At 40.3% G+C, this 15,740-nt stretch overlaps 1 long non-coding RNA gene across 1 annotated transcript; it reads left to right on the top strand.

Annotated features, from left to right (window-relative positions):
- The first annotated feature begins 246 nt into the window (after positions 1 to 246).
- On the top strand, positions 247 to 10,888 carry LOC139028832 (uncharacterized). The gene is made up of 2 exons (XR_011481066.1): positions 247 to 519; positions 7,509 to 10,888. It is a non-coding gene; the product is annotated as an uncharacterized lncRNA (long non-coding RNA).
- Positions 10,889 to 15,740: the final 4,852 nt, after the last annotated feature.

Raw genomic sequence — 15,740 nt, 5'->3', positions numbered from 1 at the left:
TACTTCACAGGAMCYGCATTGGAAAGTAAARAAAATGCGTTTTTMGGCAGAWATGCCTTCCGCAACATGTGAARTTTCATGTGCCTTAATAACAAACTTGTATTCCAGCCTAGTTGGTTTAGCTACATAAAAAGACAGGAACCTTCCCGCTAGCAATGATTGGCTGAGATAATGGTGGGCTGGACATGCCGGGTTGATGAGTTTGGATTGGTCTGCCATGTAGCATGCTTATGTCTAWAACGTGAGCTGWATGTATTGATAGTCCTTTCTACCGTGCCGTTTTTGAAAGATATAACCTTAGCCATGGAGAACTACAAAAGTGTTGCTACTTTTCTCAACAACATTGARGCCCCGCTATCAACAGATCAGTTGGAAAAAGTGARGGGCTACTTTCTGCACATGCCAAGGTCAGTGTGAACTGGAGTGATTTTACACAACGCTGGCCAAACAAGATGTAGCTACAAACAAAATGGASTTAAATGGTTCCAGTCTGTGTGAAGCTTTCATCCATGTATACAGGTATGAGTCAAGCTACATTTTCAGATATAACTTTGTAATTTTGTCAGAAAGTTGTTTTTATTGCAAGTTAAAGTAAAGTAAAGTAAAGTAATTAAGTAAAAATACTTTAAAGTTCTACTTAAGTATTTTAGGGGTATCTGTACTTTAATTTACTATTTACATTTTTGACAACTTTTACTTTTACTCCACTACATTCCTAAAGAAAATAATTGACTTTCTACTCCATACATTTTCCCTGACACCCAAAAGTACTCGTTACGTTTTGAATGCTTAGCAGGACAGGGAAATTGTCTAATTCATCCACTTAAAGAGAAAATCCTCGGTCATCCATACTGTATCTAATCTGGCGGACAAACAAAACACAAATGCTTTGTTTGTAAATTATGCCTGAGTGTGGGAGTGTACACCTGGCTATCCGTAAATGTTAAAACCAAGAAATTTGTGCCACCTGGTTTGCTTAATATAAGAAGTTTGAAATAATATGTACTTTTGCTTTTACTTTTAATGCTTAAGTATATTTTAGCAATTACATTTACTTTTGATTCTGAACTATATTTAAAACCAAATACCTTTTTACTTTTACTCAAGTAGGTTTTTACTGGGGGACTTTCACTTTTACTTGAGTCCTTTTCTATTAAGGTATCTTTACTTTTACTCAAGTATGACAGTTGGGTACTTTTTCCACCACTGCTAACATTACGTGTATGATCTGTGTAGTAATATGATTTTTATCAGAAATCCATTGCCTTCCGAGTTATAGCCTAATGTTAGCTAGCTAACATTGAACCTAGTTTTAGCTTTAGCTACCTGCAGATTCATACTACAGCTATGACATTGTTTGTACTGGTAGTAGTATGAGTTGGGATTATGCCGGTTCATTGTTTAGCTAGCTAGCTAGCTACATGTCTAAACAAAAGACTCCACTTCGGCTGGATTATATTACATGACCCATCATATTAGCCAGGTGTGTCTGAAGGTGATTAAGGCCATCTATTGTATTTCATGAACATGTGCACATGTCTAGACAATAGTGACGCATCCACTTAGCTAGATGTGGCTGGGGCGTGGTTATAGCATTTCCTCCAATTCAGACAAGTGTGTCAGGTAACATTCATCTAATACTGATAAAATATGTATAAAATATTTTTTTTCTGGACACTTTCTGTTTTTGATATTGCTACTATGCAAGTAACCACTTCACTGTACCGTTTACACCTTCTGTATCCTGTGCATGTGACAAATACATTTGATATAGTGTGTGTTTACCACATGGCCTCACATGTGAATCCTTAACCCTTTCACACGTACCATCACACGGGTGTGACCATTCTACAGTGGTCCCTGAAGCGTATGATCACACCCGTGTGATTAGAACGCTCATTTAGAACGGCCAGTTTCGAATGACGTAACAATCAGCGTTTGAGCTGGCCACACTTTTTTCAGAAACTATTTACACAAACACAGTCCTTACAAAGTTATGTCCAGAATGTGAGCAGTTTATTTTTGGATGCAATGTTCAGATATTCACAGAAGTATCTATAGCATAACACAATCATCCAAACCGGGAAAATGTAGGCTACATTTATCCTAGCCCTAATTGAGGTCCAGCAACACAAGCGGTCATATTTGTATAACTCTCGGCTGACAAACTACAATATGAATTAGCTAATAGCAATTACTATTTATAATTAATCACATCATGGGTGAGCTCACCATTGATCAAAATAATTGAGTAAAACATTTTCTAGAAATCGAAAGTAATCCAACGATGATTAGATTCAGCGCGCAGCCATGCTTTTTTTCCTCACAGAAACCAAAGATAATAAGAGAAGACAATATGAGTTTGGTACATTTATAGTATGCATTTTGAAGGGGTGTGTCATCTACCATTGTTCAAATCAAATCAAATCAAAATTTTAATTAGTCCAATACACATGGTTAGCAGATGTTAATGCGAGTGTAGCGAAATGCTTGTGCTTCTAGTTCGACAATGCAGTAATAACCAACAGTAATCTAACCTAACAATTCCACAACTACTACTTACACACACACACAAGTGTAAAGGGATAAAGAATATGTACATAAAGATATATGAATGAGTGGTGGTACAGAACGGCATGGCAGATGCAGTAGATGGTATAGAGTACGGTATATACATATGAGATGAGTACTGTAGGGTATGTAAACATAAAGTGGCATAGTTTAAAGTGGCTAGTGGTACATGTTATACATAAAGATGGCAAGATGCAGTAGATGATATAGAGTACAGTATATACATATGAGATGGGTAATGTAGGGTATGTAAACATTGTATTAAGTGGCATTGTTTAAAGTGGCTAGTGGTACATTTTTACATAATTTCCATCAATTCCCATTTGTATCACATCCCACCATTCACTTCCTGAAGTTATCAAAAAATGAGTGAACTCTTACTCATTTTGTTATAGCATCTTTGGTCCGACAGACGATTACGTGAAACCCAGAATGCATTGTATGTCAACAAACATGGTTCCAACACACATAGCTGGAATAAGCTTAGCTCATCATAATCAGTACAACCCTCAAAAACGTATTTTACACACATAACATGTGCCCATTACAATCTATGCAAGAATCGGAATGCATGATTTATCACCGTTACTTGAAAACGTGAATAAAACAGTAAATATATAAATAATTACCATACAAAACATTTTCTGATAGTGATTTATTGATACAAATGGTGCATGCCGGCAGTCAATCACGTTTCCTCTCACTCCCACTCTGAGCCATTCAGTGTTGTTTATGTATGTAGCTAGTGAGCTACATATATACACAAAAATATTATGTTACAGTAGAAACCACACAACACAACTTGCAGAAACTATTATAACGTAATAAGGCACAACTTTGATAGAAACGCACACATTTCCAAAGTTATTATTGGTAACGGAAACCACTATGACTGCGATGCAGGCAACAGACGGAAAATGTGAACACGTGTGTGCAGGACGGGAGATGAGCAAATGACTGCAGACTTGAACTGCACTAACAATTGGGAAGTGTTCGGGGAAATTTGTCCGGGTTAGAAATGTTTTAAAAAATGTATTGGTCCGCAAAAGTAAAAATTACTACTTTTATGTGAATGAATGAGGCGGAACACACCTCTATTCAAACTGTTCTTAGGAATTAATTTGAAATTGACAAGTTGAAAACAGCCTATAAATAAAAACAGGCTGCGTGCCTTGGTTTGAGGGCAGCGCGGATTAAATGTACTGTTGCGTAACAATCACATTCTGGAATGGAGAGAACGTTCTAACATCACGTGCATAAGAAAACTCACACTTGGGTGACCGTTAGAGATATTTGGAACTCAGGCATGAAAAGGTTAAAGAGATAGGTGGGGCTAAGGCTTAAGAGGGTGTGAACGATAATGAATGGGGGTAGACAAAGAAGAGCTCTCCAGTAGATTTACCAAAACATTCAAGGACCATTTTCTCAAATGTGGGCTTACAATTTTATCAACTTTCAAAGCAGAATTACTTTCCCATTGTTCTTCAACTGCAGGGTATTTTTTTTTACCCAATGTAAAAAATATAATTTCAAATGTTTCTACATAAGACCGAATCGAGGCGGTCGGTCACATACAGTACATTCGGAAAGTATTCAGACCCCTTGGCTTTTTCCACATTTTGTTACGTTACAGCTTTATTCTAAAATTGATTCAATAATTTTTTTCTCATCAATCTACACACAATACCCCATAATGACAAAGCAAAAACAGGTTCTTTAAAAAAAATGTTTTATGCAGAATAAAAACAGAAATACTTTAATTACATAAGTATTCAGACCCTTTTTTATGAGACTCGAAATTGAGCTCAGGTGCTTCCTGTTTCCATTGATCATCCTTGAGATGTTTCTACAACTTGAATGGAGTGCACCTGTGGTAAAATAAATTGATTGGACATTATTTGGAAAGGCACACATCTGTCTATATAAGGTCCCACAGTTGACGACCCATGTCAGAGCAAAAACCAATCCATGAGGTCGAAGGAATTGGCCGTAGAGCTCCGATACAGGATTGTGTTGAAGCACAGATCTGGAGAAGGATACCAACACATTTCTGTAGCATTGAAGGTCCCCAAGAACAGTGGCCACCATCACTCTTAAATTGAAGAAGTTTGGAACCACCAAACTGAGCAATTGGGCGAGAAGGGTCTTGGTCAGGGAGGCGACCAAGAACCCGATTGCCACTCTGAAAGAGCTRCAGAGCTCCTCTGTGGAGATAGGAAAACCTTCCAGAAGAACAATCATCTCTGCACCAATCAGGCCTTTATGGTAGTGTGGCTAGACTGAATCCACTCCTCAGTAAAAGGTATATGACAGCCCACTAGGAGTTTGCCAAAAGGCTCTCAGACCATGAGAAACAAGATTKTCTGGTCTGATGAAACCAAGATTGAACTCTTTGGCCTGAATGGCAAGTGTCACGTCTGGACGAAACCTGGCACCATCCCTACGGCGAAGGATGGTGGTGGCAGCATCATGCTGTAGGGATGTTTTTCAGCGGCAGGGACTGGGAGACTAGTCAGAGATTGAGGGAAAGATGAACGGAGCAAAGTACAGAGAGATCCTTGATGAAAACCTGCTCCAGAGCGCTGAGGACCTCAGACTGGGGTGAAGGTTCATCTTCCAACAGGACAATGACCCTAAGTACACAGCCAAGACAATGCAAGAGTGGCTTCTGGACAAGTCTCTGAATGTCCTTGAGTGGCCCAGCCAGAGCCCGGACTTGAACCCGGTCAAACATCTCTGGAGGGACCTGAAAATACCTGTGCAGCGACGCTCCCCATCCAACCTGACAGAGCTTGAGAGGATCTGCAGAGAATAATGGGAGAAACACCCCATATACAGGTGTGCCAAGCTTGTAGCATCATACCCAAGAAAACTCAAGGCTGAAATCGCTGCCAAATGTGCTTCAACAAAGTACTGAGTAAAGGGTCTGATTACTTACATAAATGTGATATTTATTTATTTGTATTAATTTGCTAACATTTCTAAAAAACAGTTTTTGCATTGTCATTGTGGGGTATTGTGTGTAGATTAATGAGGGGGGAAAACGACTTAATCCATTTTAGAATAAGGCTGTAACGTAATCAAATGTGGAAAAAGTAAAGGGGTCTGAAAACATTCTGAATGCACTGTATGCCAGATATGGTATGTACTGGTCATGCAGCCAAGCCCTTTTGTACAGTCAGTTTGTTATCTTATGTTTAGCAGACCTAGGTAGAACATGTGAACTCAGCTCTTTTGTGGATGGTAGAAATTGAGTGGGAAATAGTCCGTGCCTGTGTTATCATAACGATTAGCAGGGCTAGTTTAAGATTGAGATATTTCGGAAATCCTTTCCTTGGGTAAACATTTTAACTCAAAGGAGCGCATGGATATGTTTTAAGATTGCATTCCATTCTAATGTATTAAAAAAAAAAAAATTAACCTTTGTTTAACTAGTACATACACACAGCAAGTAGGTCACATGGGGAGAGGCATTGTGCCATGAAGGTGTTGCTTTGTTTGTTTTTTGAAATGAGGTTTGCTGTTCACTTGCGCTATATAAGATGGAAGGGAGTTCCATGCACTCATGGCTCTGTATAATACTGTACGTTTCCTTGAATTTGTTCTGGACCTGGGGACTGTGAAAAGACCCCTGGTGGCATGTCTTGTGGGGTAAGTGTGTGTGTCAGTGTTGTGTAGGAGTTGACTATGCAAACAATTTGGAATTTCCAACACATGAATGTTTCTTACAAAAACAACAACTCTTAGCCAAGAGAGAGTATTAATATTTGACTATATTATCAAGACTGTTTCAATGACAGCTTTTTCCATCGACGTAACATTGCAAAAATCAGAAACTTTCTGTCCAAAAAATGATGCAGAAACATTTATCCATGCTTTTATTTCTTCTACGTTAGACTACTGCAATGTTCTACTTTCCGGCTACCCGGATAAAGCACTAAATAAACTTCAGTTAGTGCTAAACACGGCTGCTAGAATCTTCACTAGAACCAAAAAATGTGATCATATTACCCCAGTACTAGCCTCTCTACAATGGCTTCCTGTTAAGGCTAGGGCTGATTTCAATGTTTTACTGCTATCCTACAAAGCATTAAATGGGCTTGCTCCTACCTATCTTTCCGATTTGGTCCTGCCGTACATACCTACACGTACGTTACGGTCACAAGCCCTCCTTACTGTCCCTAGAATTTCTAAGCAAACAGCTGGAGGCGGGGTTTTCTCCTATAGAGCTCAATTTTTCTGGAATGGTCTGCCTATCCATGTGAGAGACGCAGACCCAGCCTCGACCTTTAAGTCTTTATTGAACACTCATCTCTTCAGTAGGTCCTATGATTGAGTGTAGTCTGGCCCAGGAGTGTGAAGGTGAACGGAAAGGCACTGGAGCAACGAACCGCCCTTGCTGTCTCTGCCTGGCGGGTTCCCCTCTCTCCACTGGGATTCTCTGCCTCAAACCCTATTAAAGGGGCTGAGTCACTGGCTTACTGGTGCTCTTCCATGCCGTCCCTAGGAGGGGTGCATCACTTGAGTGGGTTGAGTCACTGACGTGATCTTCCTGTCCGGGTTGGCACCCCCCTTGGGTTCATGCCGTGGGGGAGATCTTCGTGGGCTATACTCGGACTTGTCTCAGGATAGTAAGTTGGTGGTTGAAGTATCCCTCAAGTGGTGTGGGGGCTGTGCTTTGGCAAAATGGGTGGGGTTATATTCTGCCTGTTTGGCCCTGTCCGGGGGTATCGTCGGACGGGGCCACAGTGTCTCCCGACCCCTCCGGTCTCAGCTACCAGTATTTATACTGCAATAGTTTGTGCCGGGAGGCTAGGTTCAGTCTGTTATATCTGGAGTATTTCTCCTGTCTTATCCGGTGTCCTGTGTGAATTTAAGTAAGCTCTCTCTAATTCTCTCTCTCTTTTTCTCTCTCTTTCTTTCTTTCTTTCTCTCAGAGGACCTGAGCCCTAGGACCATGTCTCAGGACTACTGGGCCTGATGACTCCTTGCTGTCCCTAGTCCACCTGGCCGTGCTGCTGCTCCAGTTTCAACTGTTCTGCCTCCGGCTATGGAACCCTGACCTGTTCACTGGACGTGCTACCTTGTCCCAGACCTGCTGTTTTCAACTCTCTAGAGCCAGCAGGAGCGGTAGAGATACTCTAAATGATCGGCTATGAGGCTGGGTTTCTGTACAGCACTTTGTGACATCAGCTGATATAAGAAGGGCTTTATAAATAAATTTGATTGATATTATCCCTCTGATTAAAAAGAAGAGGAAGATGTGCTGCTCTGTTCTGGGCCAGTTGCAGCTTAACAAGGTTTTTATTTGCAGCACTTTACCATATGTGCATCGTTTCAGGAAATTAGGCATGTGTCGCGGGTCACTACTTCACAGGAGAGCCTTTTGAATGTCAACTTTTTTTTAAATCAAAATGTGTTTTTTGGCAGAAATGCCATCTCGATCATGTGAACTTTCATGTGCCTTAAAAACAAACTTGTATGCCATCTGTAAATAGGAATTAAATTGTTAAATTACGAGCCTAGTTGGTTTAACCACAGAAAAAGCCAGCAACCTTCCCGCTAGCCATAATTGACTGAGATAATGAGTGTGCTGGACATGCCGAGAGATTAGTTTGGATTTGTCTGCCATATAGCACGCTTCTGTCTATTTAAGCTGGTCAGTATGTGTAGGTAATCTTGTTTAACGRGGCTTTTAAAAATACATATTGGCATAGTAAAACTGCATACGTGTTGCGCTCCACTTTCTGGAGGACCGAGTTTTGAAATCAGTGGCATTCGAGTATGATAGCTAAGGAGATGGAGAAAACACATGTCTCCGGATTACATCTTCAAACTAAGTGCAACCATGGCACCCGTGACAGGGAGACACATCCATCCATGATGTATATGGGTAAGAAAGTCTAGCTAGCTACATTTTGGTTAGCTACCTGCAGATTCATGCAGTGTAGTAACGTCAGGAGTTGGGATTATGGTTAATTGTTTACCTAGCTAGCTAGCTAGCTTCAGGTCTTAACAAAAGACTCCACTATGCAAGTAACCATTTCGGGTGCGTTCGTAAATTCAGTCTGGCCATCTACTCCGATTTCAGAGCACTCTCGTCTGAGTGTGCCAGAGCGCAGAATAACTGATGAATATACAAACGTTCAACACCTGTTGAATGTGGCCGGTGTCTGTAAACGTTGGCAAAAAAGCGTAATTAAATTGTTGCCAGCAGCACAGTTACAGTCACCAACACTCTGGATAACATGAAAACAGCCTAACCAGCTCTGCAAGGCCGAGTAAAATGGTAAAATGGTACCAAATACAATGCTCTTAGTTTTAGAGATGTTCAGGACCCGTTTATTACTGGCCACCCATTCCAAAACTGACTGCAAGGATTTCAATGACTTCCTTTCCTGTGGTTGCTGATGCGTATATGGTTGAATCATCAGCATACATGAACACACATGCTTTGTTTAATGACAGTAGCACATCATTGGTAAAAGTAGAAGGCCTTGCTGCCTGCCCTGTTGTATACCAAACTTTACATGTTTGACATTAGATAAGCTTCCACTAAAGAAAACCCTTTAAGTTATATTAGACAGATAGCGCTGAATCAACGATATGACAGAGGTTGACAAGCCATAAGACATACATTTTTTCAACAACAGGATATGGTCAATAATATCAAAGGCTGCACTGAAATCTAACACTACAGCTCCCACAATCTTCTTATTATCAATTTCTTTCAACCACTCATCAGTAATTTGTGTCAGTGCAGTACATGTTGAGTGCCCTTCTCTATAAGCATGCTGAAAGTCTGCTGTTAATTTGTTTACAGAGAAATAGCATTGTATTTGGTCAACAAATACAACAAAAACAAAAAATGTAACAGTTTGCTAAAAGTTGGCAGCAAGCTGATAGGTCTGCTGTTAGAACCAGCAAAGGCCGCTTTACCACTCTTGGGTAGTAGAATGACTTTGGCTTCCCTCCAGGGCTGAGGACAAAGACTTTCCTATAGGCTCAGATTAAAGATTTGACAGATAGGAGTGGCTATAGAGTCATCTACCATCCTCAGTACCTTTCCCTCTAAGTTGTCAATCCCAGGAGGATTGTCATTATTGATCGATAACAATACTTTTCCCACTTCTCCCATACTAACTTTACAAAAGTCAAACTTACAATGCCTCTATTATTCGTTTTTTAATGCATGAGTACAATGGCTCACTGTTCGTTGTTGGCAATTCCTTTCTAAGTTTGCCCACTTTGCCAATGAAGTAATCATTAAAATAATTGGCAACAACATGGTTTTGTGATGAATAAGCCATCTGATTCAATGAAAGATAGAGTTGAATTTGGCTTTTTGCCCATCATTTCATTTAAAATACTCAAGTTGTTTTCAATAATTCTTTATATCATTGATCTTTGCTTCATAACTTAACAGCTTGAGAAAATCTGCAAGGAATAATGGGAAAAAAATCRCCAAATCCGGATCTGCAAAGCTGATACAGACATACCCTAGACGACTCAAATCTGTCATCGCCGCCAAAGGTTCTCCTACAAAGCATTGGCTTAAAGGTGTGAAGACTTGTGTAATGAGACGTTTCTGTATTTCATTTTCAATAAAAGTTTAATATATTTCTACAACCACGTTTTCCCTTTGTCATTATGGGGTATTGTGTGTAAATGGGTGAGATAAAACATGTTTTTTATCCATTTTGAATTCTGTAACACAACAAAATGTGGAATAAGTCAAGGGGTATGAATACTTTTTGAAGGCACTYCATGTTACGACTTCCGCCGAAGTTGGTGCCTCTCCTTGTTCGGGCGGCGTTCGGCGGTCGTCGTCACCGGCTTTCTAGCTGCCACCGATCTACGTTCTTTTTCTATTTTGTTTTGTCTTGATTGAACACACCTGGTTGTCACGTTCCTGACTTGTTTTCCTTGTTTTTGTATGTGTTTAGTTGGTCAGGGCGTGAGTTGGGGTGGGCATTCTATGTTATGTGTTTCTATGTTGGGTTAAATGTGTTGCCTGATATGGTTCTCAATTAGAGGCAGGTGTTTGACGTTTCCTCTGATTGAGAACCATATTAAGGTAGGCTGTTCTCACTGTTTGTTTGTGGGTGATTGTCTTCCGTGTCTGTGTATGTCGCACCACACGGGACTGTTTAGTTTGTCGTTCGTGTATGTAGTCTGCTCCTGTTCGTGCGTTCTTCGTGTCTATGTAAGTTCTCAAGTTCAGGTCTGTCTACGTCGTTTTGTTGTTTTGTAATTTCTCAAGTGTTCTTCGTGTTTCGTTTTTTTTCATTTAATAAATCATTATGTCTACATTCAACGCTGCATTTTGGTCCGACCCTTACTCCTTCTCCTCATCCGAGGAGGAGGAATTAGACAGCCGTTACACTGGTTCCCATTACGTTAATATTATATATTATTATAAAATTTAACCCTCTGGTAAATGATTTAGACATTTTTACATGTGATTAATAGTGTCAATTACGGCCCTATTCAATATGCCAAGATTTTAGTTTTTTTTTTAGCTTCCAATTACATTCTGCTCTTAGTTCTACCATAGTTCTTGGGATACTGTCTGGAAGCCTATGGCTATGTGCTTTTCTTTTGTAGGTGAACATACTCTTAGAAAAAAAAMGGTTCCAAAATGGTTCTTCAGCTGTCCCAATTGGAGAACCCTTTTTGGTTCCAGGTAGAAATAACCCTTTTAGGTTCTAAATAGCAAAAGAAATGTAAAGAGTGTATGTGCGAACACTTTCCTTGTTTATTTAGTAGACACAATTACTCCGATAGATTTGCAGTCCCTACAGCTATGTATTGCCCATTCAATGACCAAACCCCAACAGTGGTATTATTAGCAGTCTGTTCTAACCAACGGAGCTACCTCGCTCCTAAGCAAGTGTAAAAACCTGGAGGACAGAACAACTAAGTGTAAAGTTCAGTGAAGCTCAGCAGAGCTGCAGAGGCTGAGGTGAACTAAAACTGATCTGTGACCTTCACAATAACACATCAGAGCACAAAAGTAGAGGAGAGCTCTAATCTCCCAGGTATCCGGTAAGTAGCCTACCTACTMTGGCAGTAGTCAAAAAGGGCCACATGAGAATCCCCTCCTACCAAGTGCCAATATGAATTTTAAGAACAGTGAAATCAATAGTCAAATCATGACTTAATTCTCACGTCCTAGGGCATAAACCAGAGACCAATCATTTAGTCTTTAAGGTGAAAAGAAACAGACACAAGAATACAAGTCAGTCAGTTAGATAAGCGAAACAGGGGTTGAGTAAAGATGCGGAACATCTTTTGACGGCCTCCTTAATAATATTTGCTGGAGTACATTGAGACGACCTAAACTAGAAGAAACACACAAGTGCAGGAGAACAGGCATCAAGGGAGCAGAAAGCTGGTGGGCATAACATAGGCTTAGTGCACTTCATTGCCCAACAACAGCCTATTGATGCTTCACTGAAATCGAGTCTTTAAAATAAAAAGTAATCTAGCTTTTCTGGGTCTAAATTGATCTGCCACTCTGAAACTAAAACAGCATGCTTGTTGAGGAGGGGGGATTATCACTGTTGGGGCATAAGACTACAAAGAGACTCTCTCGCCAGCAAAAAAAAGATGACTATAATTGTAGAATATTTGTCTGGTATAATTTGTGTGGATGCCATTTTGATTTATTTTGAAAATGCTATACATATGCTATTTTAGGAGCAGGATGCAAGTTCATGACTTATGGAGAATAACTAGTTCGCTAAACATTCAAAAAATGACTCACTCAAGTATCAGCTTCCTAAATAATGTGATAACCATTCATATTAAGCCTCTTCACGCATTAGTCTACTTGTAGGGTAGCCAACTACACAACTCCTCGATTTACGATGAAGGTGAGCGGCGGCTAGTATGAGTGGACTGGAGCTCCGATGTCACATAAAATTCAGTTTTTATTCAAAAAACAACTGATTTCAGCACCCAAAGAATAGCCCGCAATTACGCAGAACAATGGCGTGTGTAATTGCAGGCTATTCTTTGGGTGCTGAAATCAGTAGTTTTATTTTAAAAATCTAGAAGATTGAAATACTGCTCATTTTTAATAACTGCTAGTTTTTCGTCAGCATGCTAGGCTAGCTAATGGTCAAGTAGTCCATTGGATCAGAGATTTGGTTATAATGACGAGATACCTATGTCTCCACCCTAACAATGGGATTCGTTGTCGACAGAGCGGAGCGGCGGGCTGTCAAGTTTGCCTATTCCTCTCTTTGGATTGGTGGATAAAACTTTTTTAATATTCAATGTGGGGTGTTGAAGTCAACAGCCTGTATTCAATGGAGAGAGATGCTATGCTACTAGCCTCCTGTCATGAATATGCATAGCCATCAAGACAACTCCGATATGAAGTGTTTTTTCTCAAAGTTGCCGGGATGTCACATGTCTTACTCATATCAGTACACTCGTAACAACCTAAGCATTACAAAACTTATATTAGATCAAATAAACTTCACGTAGCAAATAAGCGATTACATTTTTTGTTGACCAAATTCAACACTCTCATTGACCTCCATACAAAAACTCCTCGCTTGGTGAGCGAAAGAAAGTAAACAATGCCACCTGCTGGAGAAGACAGATTTTTGGCCCAGTTAGCTGACGGAACAACTAGCAATCATAAAACACTAGTGGTATTTCAATCTTCTCGATTTGTCAGTTGTGATAATGGGACAATTAGCAGTACACTGCCATCTCCCATCCCTGGATTGAGGTACTTTTCCCGAGCCATATCTGGCGCCAGCTCTGCACTGTCCTGATCGTTGCACAGCCACATTCTATGGAGCAAGATACCTGCCAAAAGGTTGACCATACATATCGCTATGATCGCAAGAAAATCCATACGTAAATTGTTAGGATCGTAAGAAAAGCCATGAAACATGAACGTACACGTGAAATGTAATCTGTGAACATACAAACACCATGTTATGATTACGGACTAACATTTTAGGRTTGAACAAATCTTGTGTMGCAAATCTGACATACAATAATACCTTTCAGAGTTTAGGCAGTTTCATCTCACCAGCAAAAAAACATTCACCAAATGGCCAGTGAGGAGTGCTACCCGAACTAGCATTCCGGAAAAGAGGTTTTCAAGTTAAAAGTCTCCATTCTCTATTACCTCTCAGTTGGTTTACTTTATATTTAGATAGCAAATGTAATGGATTAGTTTGCCAGCGCAAGACTAGATAGCACTAGCTGTGTTATGCKTACAACAGTGAAGCTTCAGTCCACTAGGTGTATCTCTACAGCATGAGCATAGCTCTATGAGACGTGGACATCCCCATGCAAGCATCTTGTCTTATCATTTTGGGTACTGGTGTCTTTAGAATTTTTGTATTTTTATAAGTGTTTTTATTATAGGGCTCCCTTTAAAAAGAGACCCTAGCTCATAGGCCTCTAAATAAATGTTAAACAAAATAGTTGAAGAAGCACGTTCAGTGGCTGATAGGGGAAACAGATCTGACAATATAAAAAAAAGATGTTTAAGTAATTTAGCAGACGCCCTTAACCAGAGCGACTTACAGGGGCAATTGGGATTAAGGTGCCTTGCTCAATCAAGGGCACATCAACACAGTTTTCACTTTGGGGATTCAAACCAGCAACATTTTGGATACTGYCCCAATGCTCTTAACCACTAGGCTACATGACACCCAATAAACAGAGGCTATAGATAGTCTTGACCATTTGAGACCCCTTGGCTATTTRGCTCAGGACAGGTTATAGACAAGACTTAATCAATATTTTGTTTTGTCTCATTTATTGATAAGGATATAGCCTCTGCGTGATGGAGTTGTGCAATGCAAATTGGTATAACAAGCCTACATACAGAGTGGAATTCACTAATACAACAGCCAAAATGCCTAATATAAGTCCTACAATCCGTGCTCCCAAATACTGTAAAAAGTGTGATTAATTTGGTTACATGATCACCACAATAGCCCCAAGTGGCAAAAAAAAAAATATTATGCAATTATACGTCCATTAAATAACACACAACAGCATGGCATATTTAGATAGGGCCCTACCTGTTTTGAGCCCCACATCTTTGGGGGGCTTGTCTGTTTTGCATGTTATTTTGACTATTTTGACATTAATACGTGTCACATATCAGTTTGCAAACAATGTAAAAAAAAAAAAAATATCATTGCGTTAATAAAGCCGCATACAAACATGGTCTCTTTTTTGGTTACTTGAGTAAGGCAGCTCCAAAAGGCAGGTGTTCCAGCCTAACTCAGTGCTTTCTGTGGTGGTGGGGCAAGCCAGCAGAAAATACGGAGCGTTGRGCCGTGATTGGCTCAGTGTTCTGTCACTCATGGTGACACTACGTCACCGCCAAGTCTATGGGTAGAGCTAGAAAATTCTAGCCCCTTGGGTGCTGCCATAGAGTTACATTAGAAGTGCCATTGGCCACAGATAAAATGAAGTCAAATCAAGTTGTATGTACAGTAGCTTTGATTGGCGGCCTATGCATATTTGTAAACAACAGCTGGTGCACGAAATCTAAGGAAGTCTCGAGGTTTTGCTCACCTGAGGTAGAGTATGTCATGATAAGCTGTAGACCACACTATGTGCAACCAGAGGGAAAACAACTCTGGACCACCTTTACTCCACATGCAGAGACCCATACAAGCTCTCCCTCGCCCTCCATTTGGCAAATCTGAACATAATTKTATCCTCTTGATTTCCTGCTTAGAAGCTAAAACTAAAGCAGGAAGCACCATTGACTCGGTCAATAAGAAAGTGGTCAGACGAAGCAGATGCTAAGCTACAGGACTGTTTTGCTAGCACAGACTGGAATATGTTCTGGGATTCTTCTGATGGCATTGAGGAGTATACCACATCAGTCACTGGCTTCATCAATAAGTGCATCGATGATGTCGTCATCACTGTGAGCGATCATACATACCTCAACCAGAAGCCATGGATTACAGGCAACATCCGCACTCAGCTAAAGGGTAGAGCCGCCGCTTTCAAGGAGCGGGACTCTAACCCGGAAAAGGCCTATAAGAATCCGGCGGGCTATGGCTACTCTGTAGCGGCAATAAAGTGCTTTGAAAGCTGGTCATGGCTGCACATCAACAGCGCATTATCCGCAGAAACTCTAGACCCATGCTCACTCAAATTTGGGCATA

The sequence above is a fragment of the Salvelinus sp. IW2-2015 genome, linkage group LG15 (assembly GCF_002910315.2).
Source record: "Salvelinus sp. IW2-2015 linkage group LG15, ASM291031v2, whole genome shotgun sequence".
NCBI lineage: Eukaryota > Metazoa > Chordata > Actinopteri > Salmoniformes > Salmonidae > Salvelinus > Salvelinus sp. IW2-2015.
The sequence above is the reverse complement of the archived record's forward strand: the minus strand, read 5'-3'. Positions and strand labels throughout refer to the sequence as shown.